The following is a 21,151-nucleotide window of genomic DNA, read 5'->3' on the forward strand; positions in this document are numbered from 1 at the left end:
CTTTTCAGCTCCCCCCCCAAAATACCCCACCTCCCCCCCGATTTACAACTGGCCCATAAGCAATATTTTTCAACTGCTGGTATATTGAAGTTTATTGAGGTTTCAGGGCAGCAGTAAACAGACCATCTTCCCTTCCAGACTGTCTTCTAATAGGATTAGAAACCATTTTGTGGTATAATGATTTTGTATTGTCAAAAGGAATTGAAAAAAAAAAATGCACCAGAAAGAATGAGTCCCCAGTGGCTATTATCTGAGCTTCTGTCATTTTTGTTTTTGGCTGAAAGCTGATTAGTAAAAAGTTGGTTTAGAACAGGGCTGACCACTTTAGGAAGCCAAGGGAATATAGCAGGTGAAGAGACCTTTGATTTTTCTCTTGTAAATAAAAACTATTTCACTCTATTGAAACCGTCTTCATTTGAATGGAGCAGTTTACCCTTTAGTAAGGTTTTTTTTTAATCTCTTGTTGTTTCCTGTTGTCTGATAGACATCCACTACAAAAGATTGCAGATGCCATTAGTGTTTTTGAAGAATTGAGATTGGGCAGCATTAGTCAGAACTATCATTTGGTTAATTGAACAGTTCTTGGATCATCCAGTTAAATAATTGGCCACAGTCACATGTTGAAAATGCATTCTTAAGGGTTTTCTGCATCAATTACTGACTGAAAATGCATCATTCTAGGGAAAGTCAAATTTATATGCAATCATCTAGTTCATGATCAACACACCCCAAGGCAACACGTTTCTGCCTATTAATAGTTCAGTATCTAGGCCTGGCACTTCTCTAAATAATCTTTCTAAACTCTGAACATAAATAGAGGTTTCTTGGAAAAAATAAGAGAGCCTCAACATGGAAGAGTGTACTGGAAGAAACACATAATAAAAGGTGTAGTGTTTTCGTTAAAAGGCAAAGGAGATCTTTCCCAATCTCCAGTGAACGACTCATTGTCCCTACAGTTTAGGTTAAAAAAATATTTCTCATGGAATTCTTCAACATTCTGACACAGGCCATTCCCAGCTAAGAAAAAAAAGCCATCTTTCTTATTTCCTATGGGTCTTCTCTTCCAATTTTCTCTTTCTAAAACTGGGTACTCAAATTTGCCTACCTCTAGCAAATATCCTGCCATCAGTCCTAACCACTTGAGGAGTTAGACAATTTCATTTATCCACCTAATATACTGCTGCTTAAATAGAGAGCATTCACACTTGCTTTCTTTCCTTCCTTGGCTATTAGGTTTATCCTGCTATCCAATGTACTTCAACTCCCTCTAAGCCTTAGTCTCATATGGCGATATTAATAGGACATAAAATGTGTAAACAAAGTATTTATCCTAAGCATTTTCACAACAATTATCTCATTTTATCCTCTAAATAACTCTGTGCCACATTATCCCCATTTTGCACATTAAGAAACGGAAGCCAAGACTGATTGTTACTTTTCTGAGGTCAGACAGCAGATCAGTGACAGAACGGGAACTAGAACCTGGATTTCTAATTGCCAGAACCATTTTATTTCCACCAGATCACACTGTTTCACTCTTTGCAGCATGATTAGCAGAGAGAAAAGCAAATTCCCTCTGCCACATCCATTATTCTCCCTGATTGACAGCTGCTTGGATTGAAACCCAACCAGTAGTAGTAGTATTAGTAGTTGTAGTATTTTTTGATGACTCATTTTGTGCAATGTCCTTTACTAGTTACGTGGGAAGTACCAGACAGCAAAGTGAGATGTTTCCTGCCCATAAGGGGCTTACATGCTAATGGGAAGAAAAACATAAAAATACTTACAATATTTACAAAATAAATAGAATGTCCCAGAATCCTATTTTGAGTCGAGTAGGAAGACACCAGAGAGTCAATCAATCAATGCATATTTATTGAGCACTTACTTTGTGTAGAACATTGTACAAACCGCTTGGGAGAGAGCAATATAATAGAGTTGGTAATTACATCCCCTACCCACAAAGATCGTAGAGTCTAGAGGAAGCAAAGAAGCTTAGTTGGTCCATGGATCTCCCACACAACCACTAGCTGACCCCAGATATCAATCACTTATATCCTAGGCAACAACTAAGAAGCAACATGGTTAGTGAATAGAGCAGGGGCCCAGAAGTCAGAGTAGTTCATTCATGCATTCAGTCATTAATTGAGCACTTACTGTGTGCAGAGCACTGTACTAAGCACTTGGAAAGTACAATTCAGCAACAGATAGAGACAGTCCCTACCCAACAATGGGCTCATAACCTAGAAGTGGAAGACAGACATCAAAACAAAACAAGTAGGTATCAATAGCATCAAAATAGATAACTAGAATTATAGATATGTACACATCATTAATAAAATAATTAGGATAATAAATGTGTACAAATATACAGAAGTGCTGTGGGGTGGGGAAGGGGGTAGAGTAGAGGGAGGGAGTAGGGGTGATGGGGAGGGAAGGAGGAGGAGAGGGAAAGGGGGGCTCAGTCTGGGAAGGCCTCCTGGAGGAAGTGAGCTCTCAGTAGGGCTTTGAAGGGGGGAAGAGAGCTAGTTTGGCAGTAGGAGGTAGGGCATTCCAGGCCAGAGGCAGGATGTAGGCCAGGGGTCGACGGTGGGACAGGTGAGAAAGAGGCACAATGAGGAGGTTAGCGGCAGAGGAGCAGAGGGTGCGGGCTGGGCTGTGGAAGGAGAGAAGGGAGAGGAGGTAGGAGGGGGCAAGGTGATGGAGAGCTTTGAAGCCAATAGTGAGGAGTTTTTACTTCATGTTAAGGTTAATTGGCAACCACTGGAGATTTTTGAGGAGGCAGATAGCATGTCCAGAGTGTTTCTGTACAAAGATAATCCAGGCAGCAGAGTGAAGTATAGACTGAAGTGGGGAGAGACCAGAGGATGGGAGATCAGAAAGGAGGCTGTTGCAGTAATCCAGTCAGGATAGGATGAGAGATTTTACCAACAAGGTAGTGGTTTGGATGGAGAGGAAAGGGTGGATCTTGGCAATGTTGTGAAGATGAGGCTGGCAGGTTTTGGTGACAGATTGGATGTGTCGGGAGAATGAGAGAGCAGAGTCAAGGATGACACCAAGGTTGTGGGCATGGATAGCTTAGTGGAAAGAGCACGAGCTTTGGAGTCAGGTTGTGTGTTCTAATCCAGACTCTGCCACTTGTCAGCTGTGTGACTTTGGGCAAGTCACTTAACTTCTCTGGGCCTCAGTTACCTCATCTGTAAAATGGGGATTAAGACTGTGAGCCCCACATGGGAAAACCTGATAATCTTGTATCTACCCCAGCGCTTAGAACAGTGCTTGGCACATAGTAAGCACTTAACAAATACCATCAGTATTATTAGTGCTGTCCACAGTGATGGGAAACTAAGGGAGAGGACAGGGTTTGGGAGGGAAGATAAGGAGCTCAGTCTTGGATTTGTTGAGTTTTAGGTGGCAGGCGGATATCCAGGTGGAGATGTCTTGAAGACAGGAGGAGATACAAGCCTGGAGGGAGGGAGAGAGAACAGGGGAAGGAAGGGATGTAGATTTGGGTGTCATTGAGTTGTGTTCTAATCCCAGACCCACCACTTCAATGAGTGACTTTGGACAAGTAACAACTTTTCTGCATCTGTTACCTCATTTGTAAAATGGGGATTAAGACTGTGAGACCCATGTGGGACAGGGACTGTGATCAACCTGAGTATCTTATATCTACTCCATTGTTTAGTATGGCACCTGGCTCATAGTAAGTGTTTGCTTCCTCCAGTTATAACACCACCTCCCTCCTCCATTCCTCTCCAAACTCCTTGAGCAAATTGTCTACATCTAAGTTATCTGTCTCATGTCCCTTTCCTCCAATTCTCCCCTTGACCCCCTTCCGATCTGGCTTCTGTCCCCTTCACTCCGGAGAAATTGCCCTCTCAAAGGTCAAAAATGATCTTCTTCTTGACAAATTCCATGGCCTCTACTCCATCCTTATTCTCCTCAACCTCTCAGCTGCCTTCAACATTGTCCTGGAAACATTATCCAACCTCAGCTTCACTGACACTGTCCTCCCCTGGTTCTCCTATCTCTCTGGCTGCTCATTCTCGGTCTCTTTCCCGGGCTTCTCCCCTGCCACCCATCCCTCAAGGCTCAGTTCTGGTTCCACTTCTATTCTCCACCTGCACACACTCCCTTGGAGAAGCCATTTGCTTCCATAGCTTCAACAGCCACCTCGTTGGGGATAATTCTCATATCTACATCTCCAGCCTTGATCTTTCTCCCTTTCTGCTGTCTTGAATTTTGTCCTGCCTACAAGACATTGCTATTTGGATGTCCCACTGATCCCTCAAAGTAAACATGTCCAAAACAGAACTCCTAATCTCCCACCCAAACACTATCCTCCCATCAATGTAGGAAACCCCACCATTCATCCTGTCTCACAAGCCCATAACCTTGGTGTTGTCCTTGACTCATCTCTCTCATTCAACCCACATATTCAGTCTCACTAAATCCTGTTGGTTAAACATCAATAAAGTTCATCCTTTCCTCTCCATTCAAATGACTGCCATGTTAATCTGAGCACTAATCCTATTCCACCTTGATTACTGCATCAGGCCCTTTTTTTATTGCTAAGATCCACCCCTTCCTCTCTGTCCAAACTGCTACCACATTAATGGAAGCACTTATCCTATTATTGTATCAGTGTTCTTGCTGACTTACCCGCTTCCCGTCTCTCCCCACTACAGTCCATTCTCCACTCTGCTGCCCGAACCATTTTCTTTCAAAAACGTTCGGACCACATTTTCTCACTCAAGAAATTCCAGTTGTTGCCCGTCCGCCTCAATATCAAACAAAAACTCCTCACCATTGCCGTTAAATCACTCAATTGCCTTGCCCCCTCTTACCTCATCTCACTACTCTCCTACCACAACCCAGTCCACCCAGTTCTTTTCTCTAATACCAAACTTCTCAGTGTACCTCGATCTTGTCTAACTTGTCACCGACCTCTCTCCCACAACCAACCAAGGTGATCTGTCCTGGATCACCCTCCCTCTTCATATCAGACAGACCCTAGAGAAGCAACGTAGCTCAGTGGAAAGAGCATGGGCTTTGGAGTCAGAGGTCATGGGTTCAAATCCCGGCTCCAGCAATTGTCAGCTGTGTGACTTTGGCAAGTCACTTAACTTCTCTGTGCCTCAGTTACCTCATCCGTAAAATGGGGATTAAGACTGTGAGCCCCATGTAGAACAACCTGATCACCTTGTAACCTCCCCAGTGCTTAGAACAGTGCTTTGCACATAGTAAGCACTTAATAAATGCCATCATCATCATCATTATTATTATTATTATTATACTTGCTCTCCCTCACTTCAAAGCCTTATAGAAGGCACATCTCTTCCAAAAAGACTTCTCTGATTAAGCCCTCCTCTCCTCTTCTCGCACTTTCTGTCTGCATCACTCTTTCTTGCTCCCTTCATTTATCCTCTCTCCCATCCCCACAGCACATCTGTATATATAACAATAATGGCGTTTATTAAGCACTTACTTGTGCAAAACAGTGTTCTAAGTGCTGGGGTGGTTACAAGGTGATCAGATTGTCCCACTGGAGGCTCACAGCCTTCATCCCCATTTTACAGATGAGGTAACTGAGGCACAGAGAAGTGAAGTGACTTGCCCAAAGTCACACAGCTGACAATTGGTGGAGACAGGATTTGAACCCATGACCTCTGACTCCAAAGCCCATGATCTTTCCACTGAACCACACTGTATATGATTCATTCATTCAGTCAATTGTATTGAGCACTTACTGTGTGCAGAGCACTGTACTAAGCGCTGATGATGATGGCACTTATTTAGCACTTACTATGTGCAAAGCAGTGTTCTAAGCACTTGGGAGTTTACAAGGTGATCCGGTTGTCCCATGGGAGGCTCACAGTCTTAATCCCCATTTTACAGATGAGGTAACTGAGTCACAGAGAAGTGAAGTGACTTGCCCAAAGTCACACAGCTGACAATTGGCAGAGCCTGGATTTGAACCCATGACCTCTGACTCCAAAGCCCGGACTCTTTCCACTATATCCGTTATTTATTTATTTATTATTTTATATTTATCTATATTTATTTATTTATTTATTTATTTTTCATTTATTTATTTATTTATTTATTTTAATTTATGTCTCCCCCTCTAGACTGTGAGCTCACTGTGGGTAGGAAATAGGTCTGTTGTATTGTACTCTCCCAGTCTCTTAATGCAGCTCTTTGCACAGAGTAAGCACTCAGTATGATTGAATGAATGAATGATTTTCTTGACTGCTCTACCTCTGGTTTATCCCCACTCTAGTACAAACTTCACTTTGTTGCCTGGATCATTTTTCTACAAAAACATGTAGCCCATGTTTCCTCACTCCTCAAGAACCTCTGGTGGTTGCCCATCCACCTCTGCATCAAACAGAAACTTCTTTCTGTTGGTTTTAAAACACTCAATCGCCCTGCCTCCTCCTACCTCACCTAGCCTCACTCATTCATTCATTCATTCAATCGTATTTATTGAGCACTTACTGTGTGCAGAGTGGTCTACTAAGCACTTGGCAAGTACAAGTCAGCAACACATAGAGATGGTCCCTACCCAACAATGGGCTCACAGTCTCCTATTACTACCTAGCTGGCACACTTCGCTTCTCTAATTCCAACCTATTTACTGTCTTCATTGTTGTCTATTTTGCCACTGACCATCTCTCCCACCTCCTGCATCTGGCCTGGAACCTCTTTCCTCTTTGTATTCGATAGACAATTAATCCCCCCCACATACATTTCAATCCCTTATTGAAAGCACGTCTCCTCCAAGAGGCCTTCCCTGACTAAACCCTCATTTCCTCTTTTCCCACTCCCTTCTGCTTTGCCCTGTTTTGCTTCCTTTATTCACACCTCCCTAAGCCTACAACACTTATGCCTAGATCTGAAATATTTTATTTATATAATAATAGTAATGGCATTTGTTAAGTGCTTACTATGTGCAAAGCACTGTTCTAAGCGCTGGGGAGGTTACAAGGTGATCAGATTGTCCCATGGTGGGCTCACAGTCTTAATCCCCATTTTACAGATGAGGTAACTGAGGCACAGAGAAGATAAGTGACTTGCCCAAAGTCACACAGCTGACAATTGGCAGAGCCGGTGTTTGAACTCACGACCTCTGACTCCAAAGCCCGTGTTCTTTCCAATGAGCTACTCTGCTTCTGCTGCTTAACGTTATAGTAATGTCTGTCTTTCCCTCTAACTGTAAGCTCTTTGTGGGCAGGGAACGGGTTCTTAGACTTGTTAAACTTATGGCCACACTTACTTGTGCAGTCCCCTAATATAGGTTTTACTTCCCTAATCCTTGGCAGCCCTCCTTGACTGTGGTGGTGGGGCTTGGGGCCCACAGGTTGACCTCGTCAGGTGAGAGAGAGAGGTTGTGTGTTTGTCGGGGGAGAGGAGGAAGCCAGAGATGGAGCTCTGTAGTTCAGCTCCCTACAATCCAGGAGCCAAAGAAAAGTCCACTCAAGTCGAAAACTGCGGTGAGTTTGGAAACGAATGCTCAGCTCATTTCCAAGTCACAACTTCTCTCTGGATCCCAAGTTCATTTCACAGCATCCCCTACTTCTTTGGTCTTTGTCTTTAATGCTTCTCTCACTGGAACCTAACCATGAGACAGTAAGGACTTCAGGAGAGGCAGCCCAAGCCTTTTCCACCTGCCTAACTAGATCATTGAAAAGCATCCTTGGGAATCCTCACCCCCCTCCCTCCATGCCATCCTAGTGCACTCCTTAGGGCCACCCTGGACTAGTTCTCTGCCAACATGGCAGCAAGGCCACAAGCAGCAACAACAAAGAGCATTCCCCAAACAGTACGACTGATGCTGTGTCTGATGGACTCTGAGCCTGGAGGAGCCTGAAACTCCTTTAAGCCACAGTAGCCTATTGCTCTTGTTGTCCAAATGCTCTGGTTCTATTTAATAATTTCCTTGCTTCTGTTATTGCTGTGTTTCTATCATTTCATATTTCCCTAAGCATCCATGTCCTCCCCCTGGCCTGGAATGCCCTCCCTCTGCTCATCTACCAAGCTGGCTCTCTTCCTCCCTTCAAAGCCCTACTGAGAGCTCACCTCCTCCAGGAGGCCTTCCCAGACTAAGCCCCCTTTTTCCTCTCCTTCTCCCCATCCTCCCCGCCCTACCTCCTTCCCTTCCCCACAGCACCTATATATATATATGTTTGTACAGATTTATTACTCTATTTATTTTACTTGTACATATTTACTATTCTATTTATTTTGTTAATGACATGCATTTAGCTTTATTTCTATTTATTCTGATGACTTGACACCTGTCCACATGTTTTGTTGTCTGTCTCCCCCTTCTAGACTGTGAGCCCGTTGTTGGGTAGGGACCATCTCTATATGTTGCCAACGTGTACTTCCCAAGTGCTTAGTACAGTGCTCTGCACACAGTAAGCCCTCAATAAATATGACTGAATGAATGAATCCATTGCCAAACTTCCTCTGTCTGGTGAATCCCTAGGGAGCCAGAGATAGTGGCTAATTCTTACCTATGCATTTTCTTCACAGTGTTTTGCACATAGTAGGTACTTAATAAATACTATGGCTACAACTTATTCATATCTTCCTGTGTTCTCCAGCTGCTTGGAGGTCAAACTTAAAATCCAGGAGTCAGAAGAGTTGAGGTAATAATAATAATGATAATAGTATTAAGTGCATATTATATATCAAATTAGCTCTGTGGTAGATAAAAGTGAATCAGGTCAGACAAAGTTGCTGTTCCACATGGAGTTCATTGTCTAAGGATTTAGAACAGACATTGAATCCTCATTTCACAGTTGAGGAAAATGAGGCCCAGAGATGTTAAGTGACTTTTCCAAAGTCACATAGCAGACAAATGGCAGAGCTGGTATTAGAACCCTCCCAAGAGCTTAGTACAGTGTTCTGAATACAGTAAGCATTTGAGAAATACAATTGTATGAATGAATGAATCAATCAAATGAACAAATAGAGAAACACAAGGAGCAAGAGGTCACAGCAAAAGGGTGAATATCTGTAAACTTGGCCACCTGCCAAGGGGGATTTCCAGCTAAAAAACCCCACTGTGTTCCATGGCCCCCGATTGCTGAGAGAAGATGGCAGAATTCCCCTTCAGGGCTCTACCCACCTACTGCCTTAAGCAATGACGACTTATAATAGTGGCATTTATTAAGCAATTACTATGTGCAAAGCACTGTTCTAAGCACTGGGGAGGTTATAAAGTGATCAGGTTGTCCCACGGGGGGCTCACAATCTTAATCCTCATTTTACAGATGAGGGAACTGAGGCACAGAGAAGTTGAGTGACTTGCCACAGTCAGACAGCTGACAATTGGCAGAGTTGGGATTCAAACCCATGACCTCTGACTCCAAAGCCCGTGCTCTTTCCACTGAGCCATGCTGCTTCTCTAATGCAAGACTGCAGAGAAGGAGAGAGGTCAGTGCTCAATAAATATGATTGAGTCAATGAATGAATGAATTTCTGAAATCGAGCAACTTTTAATTGTGCAGCTCACTCCTTGGGGTCCTTTGCATCCCCCAGTGAGTACTTTAATATTAAAGTATTAAAGTTTAATACTTTAAACTTTAACAAGACGTCGTAAAATAGAAGTGATGATAATGGTATTTTTTTTCTAACGCTTACTATATGTCAAGCACTGTTATAAGAGCTGGGGTAGATACAAAGTAATCAGGTTTGACACAGTCCCTGTTATCTGACTCAGGCCCAGGCCACACTGCTTCCTTCAGGTGCTTGCCCTTTCCCCTCTCTCCAGTGGTGATGCCCGCATGAAGTTATGAAGCCCTAACTACCGCACCCTCTCAGGTAATGGAATAGGACTTAAGTGCTGACTTTTCCCCATCTATTATCACCTAGTGTCTGTGAGAGTTATTCAGTAATATTTCTGAATTCCTCCAAGGAAAATGATTTCCTGGATAATGGAACTACTTAAGTAAAAACAGTTCAATGTTCTGGATTAGCAGGGACTTGAAAGAAGACTGAAAGAGGTGCCTCGTGATTGTTCAAGAAGCTTTATCTTATAAGACAATACTTGCATAAAAATAGCTCACATCTGAAAGGCTGATTACTGTGAGTGGAGTGGGAATGTTTCTTCACAAAGGAAAATTGAATTAATGAGAAAAGAGGTTTAATGATCATGAAAAGAAATATTTGCAGGCATAGACTCCCAGGACTGGTTCAATCATGTGGGTCATATATGCACAATGTTTCTTTTGGGGATTTCTTTCAATGCTCTAATGTTTATCCCAGAGAATGTATGTTGCTAATACAGTTTGGTTTCCACAGTATTTTAAAATTGAAACATTTTGTGATAATCTAGCTAGAAAGAGTAACTAACAGTTATCTGTAAATTCACTATTTACATTTTGAGATTTATTCTTTTAATATAAACAGCATTGGCAGGATTCAAATGCTTTATTGCCTTCATTTGGAATGAATGGTGGCAAAATCTTTTGACAAACATCACCATATTTGCATTTCAAGAAACTCTCTGCCAAACTGGTCTTGTGTGTGAGGATTCTGCTGTTTTGCTGTACGTCCAGTGAAATATCACATACACAAAAAGTATTACTAGAAAAATAAGTCTCGACACTGAAATAGCACCTTCTTGGACTTCACATAGGTATTTGTCCATGATTGTATGATTCACTGAATGCATCGTCAGAATTCTTAAAATCATGGCTGGGGTCCATTTGTTTTTATTTTTCCTACTATATTAATTTTAAACTGGTCAGTAAGAATGCATTTTTGAATCAAACAATCAGTCAGTGGCATTTATTGAGCACTTATGCTGAGCAGGGCACCATACTAAATACTTGGGAGAGTACAATACATCAGAGTTGGTAGGCATGTTTATAATGCAGCAGAGAGCTTACAGTCTAGAGAACAATACAATCATTTTGTTTGGAAAAGATTCGTACTCAATCTTTGCAAGTGAACACCATGGATTGGAAGGAATCTCAAAATTGTTTTAGAATATACTAATAGTCCTTTAAAGTGCAAAGTATTTAATACTATTTGGTTGACCTCAGAAGCAACTATATAAGTGGATCTGGGAAGAAGTTGGAGGTAAAACTTTCCTTAGGAACTCCCTCCCCCTTCATACATGATAGACCACTTTCAAAGCCTTATTCAAATCATACTTCTTCTAAGAGTCCTTCCCTGAATAAGCCCTCATTTCCCCTACTTTCACTCTCTTCTGCATCGTTTGTACACTTGGATCTGTACTCTTTAAGTACTTGATATTCATTCCAACTGCCAAATGGGGAGTGTGAGCCCCATGTGGGAAAGGGACCGTGTCCAACCTGATTAACTCGTATCTACCCCAGTGCTTAGAACAGTTCTTGGCACAATGTAAACACTTAAAAAGTACCCTTATTATTATTGTTGTTATTATTAATAATTATTATTCTTATTCATTACTGTCATTATACCACCCTCAGCCCCGCAGCAATTATATACATATCCAAATTTATTTCATTAATGTCTGCCTCCCCTTCTAGAGTGTGAGCTCTTTGCACAGGGAATGTACTCTCCCAAGTGCTTAGTACAGTGCTCTGCATACAGTAAGCATTCAGTAAATACCATAGATTGATTAATTTGGGAAATGTGTATGAATACCCACTGTGAACAGAGAATATGTCTATGAACTCTGTAATACTGTACTCTCTCAAGCGCTTAGTACAGTGCTCTGCACACTCTCAATAAATAGGATTGATTGATATTGATGGTATCTGGGCATGATGCAGTCTACCATGATTACCTTATTGTCCCTTCATCAGCACAGCCCTTATTCTCAAATTGGCCCTTCTTCCATGAAGGCTTTATTAGCAATATTCACTACAGCTCTAGGCACTACATTAAATTGTTCTCATTCATTTCACTTAAAAATGAAATAGGTGAATTCAGGCTTTTAGAGCTGAAAGTTCATGTGCCTCTTACCAGTGCACCACTACATAGCCCAGCTAAAGATTAATTCAATTATAACCGGAGAAAATTACTTTTTATCAAAGATCTGTGAATTTGTTATGCCTTGGGAATATAATGTAATCAGCTACCCTAAGAGCACATTATTAGAGAATGAAAACATAAACTTAGATCATTCTGTTTAAGAAATAAACTCAAACATGACAGATTAAATAACTGTCTTCAAGCAAAAATGATGCACGTTTATACTTATATTGCAGGAAGGATGTTAATTTCTACAGTGCTGAATGGATTTTAGATCATTACTGCATGATTATAGTTCTGTAAAATATTTCCAGTCAATGGCAACAACGGCTTTCAATTATTTTGCTTCATTAAAAGGAAATCTCATTTTTTTTATTAACAAATGTATAGAAAAAGGTATTTGGAATTTGACACCTAAAACATATAATGGATAGTGGACTGCCTAGTATATTCATTCATTCATTCAATCTTACTGATTGAGTGCTTACTGTGTGCAGAGCACTGTACTAAGCACTTGGGAAGTACAAGTCGGCAACATATAGAGATGGTCCCTATCCAACAACGGGCTCACAGTGTAGAAAGGGGAGACAGACAACAAAAAAACCCCAACATATAGACAGGTGTCAAAACCATCAGAATAAATGGAATTATAGCTATATGCATATCATTAATAAAATAAATAGAATAGTAAATATGTACAAGTATGTGTGTGCATGTATATATATTTGTACATATATGCACTCATATGTATTCATATACATAATTCAGTCATATTCATTGAGCACTTTCTGTGTGCAAAGCACTTTACTAAGCAGTTGGAGGAGTACAATACAGCAATAAACAGTCACATTCCCCACCCACAACAGGCCTTTAGTCTAGAGTGGGGAGGCAGACATCAATACAAATAAATGAAATTACAGATATGTACATAAGTGTTGTGAGTCTGAGAGGGGGAATATACATATTTCCATATAAACATACATACAGACATGAACTAGATAGTCCATTATCTGCTATTCTTCTCTTAGAGTCAATAGCAGGATCTCTGCTGAAGAACAAAAGGTTTTATGATTCTTGCTGTATAATAAGGAGCAATGAGTCATGTAATTGGGTGTATAAATAAATATGACCTCGTAAGTCCATTTTAGGAGCCTGATGTCATTAGACTTGTATGAATTTACTTGCCCAGCTATGCCCCTACAATAGCTAGGCTCTCAGTGCTCTTCCCAGTGATCAAACAAGCAGCAATGCTGAGGTTTATGATCTGTCTTTCCTCCCAAATTGTTTCCTCCATCTAAATTTCTCATCACTGTTGACAGATCCTCCCCATCTCTCAAGTCCACAAACTTGGCATTATCCTTTACTCCTCTCATTTTTCTCAATCCCCATCACTTCTTCCTTTACAACATCTACAGAATTTGTCCCTTCTTCTCCAACTAGACACCACATTCATTCATTTCATTCATTCAATCATATTTATTGAGTGCTTACTGTATGTAGAACACTGTACTAAGCACTTGGGAAGTAAAAGTTGGCAACATATAGAGATTGCCCCTACCCAACAGCAGGCTCACAGTCTAGAAGGGGGAGACAGACAACAAAACAAAACATATTAACAAAATAAAATGAATAGAATAGTAAATATATACAAGTAAAATAGAGTAATAAATCTGTACGAACATATATACAGGTGCTGTGGGGAGGGGAAGGAGGTAGGTTGGGGAGATGGGGAGGAGGAGAGGAAGCAGGGGGCTCAGTCTTGGAAGGCCTCCTGGAGGAGGTGAGCTCTCATTTGGGATTTGAAGGGAGGAAGAGAGCTAGCTTGGTGATTGTGCAGAGGGAGGGCATTCCAGGCCAGGGGGAGGGCGCGGGCCGGGGGTCGACGGTGTGACAGGTGAGAACGAGGCACAGTGAGGAGGTTAGCGGCAGAGGAGCAGAGGGTGCAGGCTGGACTGTAGAAGGAAAGAAGGGAAGTGAGTTAGGAGGAGGCGAGGTGATGGAGAGCCTTGAAGCCCAGAGTGAGGAGTTTTTGCCTGATGCTTAGGTTCGTTGGTAGCCACTGGAGATTTTTGAGGAGGGGAGTAACATTCCCAGAGCGTTTCTGCACAAAGATGATCAGGGCAGCAGAGTGAAGTATAGACTGAAGTGGGGAGAGACAGGAGGATGGGAGATCAGAGAGGAGGCTGATGCAGTAATCCAGTCGGGATAGGATGAGAGATTGAACGAGCAGGGTAGCAGTTTGGATGGAGAGGAAAGGGTGGATCTTGGTAATGTTGCGGAGGTGAGACTGGCAGGTTTTGGTGACAGATTGGATGTGAGGGGTGAACAAGAGAGCAGAGTCGAGGATGACACCGAGGTTGCCGGCTTGTGAGACAGGAAAGATGGTAGTGCCGTCTACAGTGATGGGAAAGTCAGGGAATGGGCAGGGTTTGGGAGGGAAGATAAGGAGTTCAGTCTTGGACATATTGAGTTTTAGATGGTGATTTGTATTTGGGTCATGCCAAATTTCAAGTCTTGCACTCTGTAAGATCTCCATCATCTGAATGGAGGTGTCTTGAAGGCAGGAGGAGACATGAGCCTGAAGGGAGAGAGAGAGAGCAGGGGCAGAGATGTAGATTTGGATGTCGTCAGCGTAGAGAGGATAGTTGAAGCCATGGGAGTGAATGGGTTCACCAAGGGAGTGAGTGTAGATACAGAACAGAAGGGGACCAAGAACTGACCCTTGAGGAACCCCTACAGTAAGGGGAAGGGAGGAGGAGGAGGAGCCCACAAAGGAGACAGAGAATGAATGGCCGGAGAGATAAGAGGAGACCCAGGAGAGGACGGAATCTGTGAAGCCAAGGTTGGATAGCATGTTGAGGAGAAGGGGTTGGTCCACAGTGTCGAAGGCAGCTGAGAGGTCGAGGAGGATTAGGATAGAGTAGGTGCCATTGGATTTGGCAAGCAGGAGGTCATTGGTGACCTTTGAGAGGGCAGTTTCAGTGGAATGTAGGGGACAGAAGCCAGATTGGAGGGGGTCGAGGAGAGAGTTGGCATTGAGGAATTCGAGGCAGCGGGTGTAGATGACTCGTTCAAGGAGTTTGGAAAGGAATGGTAGGAGGGAGAAAGGGAGATAACTAGAAGGGGAGGTGGTGTCAAGGGTTTTTTTTTTTTAGGATGGGGGAGACGTGGGCATGTTTGAAGGAAGAGGGGAAGGAACCAATGGAGAGTGAGTGGTTGAAGATGCAAGTTAAGGAGGGGAGGAGGTAAGGGGTGAGAGATTTCATAAAATGAGAGGGGATGGGTTCAGAAGCACAGGTGGCCAGAGTAGCACTTGAGAGGAGGGAGGAGATCTCAGCTGAGGATACTGCTGGGAAGGATGGGAGAGTAGCAGAGAGGGTTGAGAGCAGGGGTGTTGGAGAAGGGGGAGGAGTGACTTTGGGGAGCTCAGACCTGATGAAGTTAATTATACTAATAAAGTAGAAGGCCAGAAGCACTTGTCAATTCCTAAGTTCAACTACTGCATCAGCCTTCCTTTAGGTTTCCTTGCCTCCCATCTCTCCCCATTTCAGTCCCTACTTAACTCCGCCTGAATCATTTTCTAAAATATTTTGCGCACATCTCCTCGCTCTTCAGTGGTTGCCCATTTCTTTACAAATCGAAGCAGAAACTTCTAACCATTAACTTTAGGGTACTAAATCATCTCTTCCCCACTACTTTCCTCCATACTTTCCCACTGCACCCAGCTTAAATGCTTTGCTCTTCACAGATCAACCTACTCACTCTTCCTTGTTCTCATCTTTCTTACCACTGACATCTTGTTTATGGCCCCCCTTTAGTTGCATAAAAATATAACATATGCAGTGACTTCCATTTAGGCAAGGAAGAGTCAATAGTAGTATTAATCTAGTCCAAAAGACACAACACCTCATCAATCAATCAATCAATTGTATTTACTGAGCACTTACAGAGTGCAAGACTTGAAATTTGGCATGACCCATAAATGGCTTCCTATGTTTTTGAACAAAACTTTTGATATAATTTAAAGACACTACCAAAACTAATTTGATTAAAAAGGAACTCAAAGATTGCAAATCTGCTTGCATAACAGTAAGAAATGCATCACCAAAATCTTGCAGATTTTCATTTAACATTAAACAAAATGGAAAAGCAGTATGACCTAGTGGAAAGAGCATTGGCCTGGGAATCAGAGGATCTGGGTTCTAATCCCAGTTCCACCACTTGTCTGCTGCGACCTTGGGCAAGTCACTTAATTTCTCTGTGCCTCAATGATCTTATCTGTAAAATGAGAATGAACTCCTCCTCCCTCTAATTTGGACTATGAGTCCTATTTGGGACAGGGACTGTGTCCAACCTGATAAACTTGTATCTATCCCAGCACTTAGAAGAGGGTTTGATTCTTAGTAAGTGCTTAACGAATGCCATTAAACAAAGAAACCAAATGGAGGCCTAAAAAACCTGTGATGGATGGGCAAATAAAACTAACAAACAAAACCAGGGGATGCCAAAATTAAAGAGATCTACGGATATATTGAATACTCACCCGACTTTCCCATCATCATAGGCAGAACCACCATCTTGTCTCATAAGCCTATAACCTTGGTGTTATTCTCAATTTATCTCTCTCATTCAACCTGCATATTCAATCTGTCACTAAATCTTGATGGTTTAGTATTCACAATATCACTAAAATCCACTCTTTCCTGCTATCATGTTAATCCAAGCACTTATCCTATCCCACTTTGATGGTCAGCCTCCTCGCTGACCTCCCCTCCTGTTTTTCCCCACTTCAGTCCATACTTCACTTTGCTGCCTGATCATTTTTATACAAAGTCATTTAGTCCATATTTCCCCACTCCTCAAGAATCTCCAGTGGTTGCCCATCTGCTTCCACATTAAACAGAGACTCCTTACCATTGGCTTTAAAGCACTCAATCACCTTGCCCCCTCCTATCTTCTTTCCTTGTATTTCCTACTACAACCCAGCCCACACACTTTTCTCCTTTAATACCCTCCTAATACCTGTGCCTCAGTCTTGTCTCTCCTGCCCCCCATGTCTCATCCATATCCTGGAATGCCCTCCCTCTTCATATGTGACAAACGCTCTCCCTACCTTCAAAACCTTATTAAAAGCACATCTTCTCCAAGAGGCCTTCCCTGATTAAGCCCTCATTTCTTCTTCTTCCACTCTCTTCTGCATCATCTTTGCATTTGAGTTTGCACCCTTTATTCACCCCTCCCTCAGCCCCACATCACTTAAGCACATACCTGTAATTTATTTAATAATAATAATAATAATAATAATAATAATGGCATTTATTAAGCGCTTACTATGTGCAAAGCACTGTTCTGAGAGCTGGGGAGGTTACAAGGTGATCAGGTTGTCCCACGGGGGGCTCACAATCTTAATCCCCATTTTAGAGATGAAGTATTTATTTATTTATTTGTTTTTTATTCCTATTTATTTGTATCACTATCTGTTTCCCCCTCTAGACTGTAAGGTCGTTGTGGTCAGGGAACATGTCTATCAACTTTATTATATACACCACCACCCCCCAAGCACTTAATACAGTGCTCTGCAAATGGTAAATGATGATGATGGTATTTAAGTGCTTACTATATGCCGAGCACTGTTCTAAGCGCTGGGGGGTGGGGGGTATACAAGGTGATCAGGTTGTCCCAAGAGGGGCTCCTAGTCTTAATCCCCATTTTACAGATGAGGTAACTGAAGCACAGAGAAGTTGTGACTCGCCCAAAGAAACACACCAGACAAGTGGTGAAGCCAGGATTAGAACCCATGACCTCTGACTCCTAAGCCCGTGCTCTTTCCACTAAGCCACGCTGCTTCTCGAATGTTCAGTAAACTATATTGACTAAATTCTACTCCCCACCCATTCACCGCATATTAGCATATTGAAGAGTCAAATTGCATCTTTCAGGAGGAGGCACTATAGAAAATTGCCCCAAATGTGAAGTCATAATCCTAGCCCCAACTTTGGAGGAAATAACTGCCTCAGTTAAAGTCATGGAAAATGATAAAGCATCTGGGCTTGATGGCTTTCCAGCAGAAATCAGCAAATGTGGTGAGGGCTAAATCCACAGATGCCTGTGAGAGTTTCCTCAGTACTGCATTTAAAGAAGTTCCAGGAATTTGAATATATTGTAAAATGTCACCATCAAAATTGCAGTGGGAACTACAAGATGTCTCCGTGGTTTGTCTTGCTGGAAGGTTCTAGCCAGAATCCTCCTGACCAGGCTACCATTTCGAAAAGTCAATTACACACTTCCTGAATTCCAAAGTGACTTCAGACCAAACAGTAGAATAGTGGTTATCATGACAGATGCAGAAAAAAACTGTACGTATTATGTACAGTTCCACTTCTATTATTGAGTATTTCCTGTTGCTCTTCAATTATTGCTGCAACTCTTCAAGCGAGTGGCCGAACTCCAAACTCCCCTTCTGCTTTAAAATAAAAAGCAAATATTCTGTGAAATTGATTGTCTGTTCATTTTGGTTTGCATTTGCCCAGAAGCAATTCTTAGGAAGGGTGAATGGCAATAGTTCTTTAGGTCCCTTGGCAAGCAGAGATTTGTTTTAATAGATCTTCTGTATAAATATGTTAGAAGCATTGGAAGCCCATAGTAGACTGCACTTAGTGCAGTTGGTGGAGGCATCTCTAGGCTCTGAAAACCATTTCAGAGCAACCATATTTTGGCAGAACATTCTTCTCCTCAGACACTAGAAGTCAGAATGATTGGCAAATATTCTTCTCACTGTCACTGTTCCTCATCTAATTCATTTGTACATAAAGCAGCTCTCAGTTTTAATTTAACAGGAAAAGCACTGAAAATATCATTCAGTGTAACAGAATGATTGTATCTTAAAAGCTACCCTTAGAGCCTACTATTGAAGATGACACTCCGTAAAACATTCAAAACCTTCCAATCTGTGAAGATGTGGCCCTTGCGCTAACTATTGGAGAAATCATGGCAGCAGTTAGAACCATGAAAAATGGAAGAGTACCTGGATAAGATGGTACATATGTTAAGATCTAAGAACATGGAGGTGACTTATATGTGCTCTTTCAACATATGGGGTCCCGAGGGAATGCTGAAAGATCTCAGAGATACTATCATCAGTGTATCATCTTCAAGTATAAAGGTGAAATATCAGATTGCAGCTATTACTGAGACATCTCATTACTCTCCTTTGCTGAAATAATGCCTGAAATAATGCTGAATCAAATACTAAGCAAAATCATTGAGCGAAAGTTCTGGGAATCATCCTGAGGCTTCAGACCATAATGTGGTACAGTGGACATGATCTTTGATGTGTTTCAGATGCAGGACAAGCTGAAGGAATGAAACCAAGACCTCTGCACAGTTTCAAAGACTTTACAAAAACATTTAATACCATCAGTAGATCTGGGCTGTGGAATTTACTTAGCAAATTTGGCTGCCATGAACAGTACATAAAAGTTCTAAGACTACACCATGGCAAGGCTGGCCAGATCAGAGCCATGGGTGTCTTGTCTGATCATTCCCTATTGACAGTGGAATAAAACAGGGGTGTGTCGAGGGCCTGGTCCATTCAACTTGGTCTGGCACAGTGCTCTGCACACAGTAAGTGCTCAATAAGTGATTGAATGAATGAATCTTGCAAGCTGCAGCAATAGACCTGGGCATCTCAGTATTTATTGAGAACTTACTGTGTTCAGAGTACTGTACTAAGCACTTGGGAGAATATGATACAATATGGTTGGCAGAAACATTCTCTACCCACGAGGAACTCACTGTCTGGAGGTAATAATAATAATAATAATAATAATAACATTTATTAAGCACTTACTATGTGCAAAGCACTGTTCTAAGTGCTGGGTAGGTTACAAGATGATCATGTTGTCTCACGGGGGACTCTCAGTCTCAATCCCCATTTTACAGATGAGGTAAATGAGGCACAGAGAAGTTAAGTGACTTGCTCGAAGTCACATAGCTGACAATTGGCAGAGTCAGGATTTGAACTCATGACCTCTGACTCCAAAGCCCGTGCTCTTTTCCACTGAGCAGTGCTTCTTCTTAAGTGTTAGGATATGTTTATGTACCTCTGGAAAACTTTCAAATTTTCAACTCAGTAGACCTTGTGCATCATCTGAAGTCCTAGAAACAGACATTCAAGGATTAATGTCAGGGTGGCTTAGAGGAAAGAGCTCAGGCTTGGGAGTCAGAGGACATGGGTTCTGATCCTGGCTCTGTCACGTGTCTGCTGTGTAACCTTGGGCAAGTCACTTAACTTCTCTGTGCCTCAGTTACCTCATCTGTAAAATGTGGATTAAGGCTGTGAGCCCCACCTGAGTACCTTCTATCCTTGGAACTACCCTTCTATCTACCCCTGCACTTTGAACTGGGCTTGGCACATAGTAAGTGCTTAACAAATACCATAAAAAACCCAAACAGTTATTTGTGTAGCACAAAGTTGAGTATTGTCACATATTTCTGTTGCTTAGGCAGTATACTGACAACACAATGACAGATAAGAATAAAGGAAACCAAATCAAGAAACCATCATATCCTTTGAGAGGCAGTCAAACAGAGTGTGGCAGCAGTGTTTTATGTGGCGCTAGACCAAACTAAAAGTCTGCAGAGATTTAGTGTTGCCCTGCCCTCTCTACAGGTTTTTGACCTGAACCACACGCAGACGCTTTCTTTGGCTCATTGATCAATTTAATCAGCATCGTCTATTGGGCATATCAAATGGCAAGGTCATGTATGGTGAAGTTTTGGAATGTAGTCAGTCCCCTAAAATTAAATCTCTCTGCATTTTAAAACGGGTACACTAAGTGGGTGGGACATGTGAAGAGAATGAGCACCAGCAGGATACTCAAACAAGTGCTATATGGGGAGGTGAAATTGGACAAGCAAAAGCAAGGTGAGCAGAGAAAACATTTTAAGGACAGAAAGAGACTCAGACGATGCTGCTTTCCAGCTGAAAACTAGGAGTCAGGTGCTGAGGATAGGCCAGCATGTTGCAGGAAAGGAGTGACCCCCTTCAAGCAAAAGCTTCATAAGAAATGAGAAACAAGGAGGTAAAAGAGAAAACTACTTCAGGTGCTGCAAGCATTAAACGTGACATAACAGGGAACAACATTGCTGAGTTCATAAAATAGCTGGT

This window comes from Tachyglossus aculeatus, chromosome 4 (assembly GCF_015852505.1).
Source record: "Tachyglossus aculeatus isolate mTacAcu1 chromosome 4, mTacAcu1.pri, whole genome shotgun sequence".
Classification (NCBI taxonomy): domain Eukaryota; kingdom Metazoa; phylum Chordata; class Mammalia; order Monotremata; family Tachyglossidae; genus Tachyglossus; species Tachyglossus aculeatus.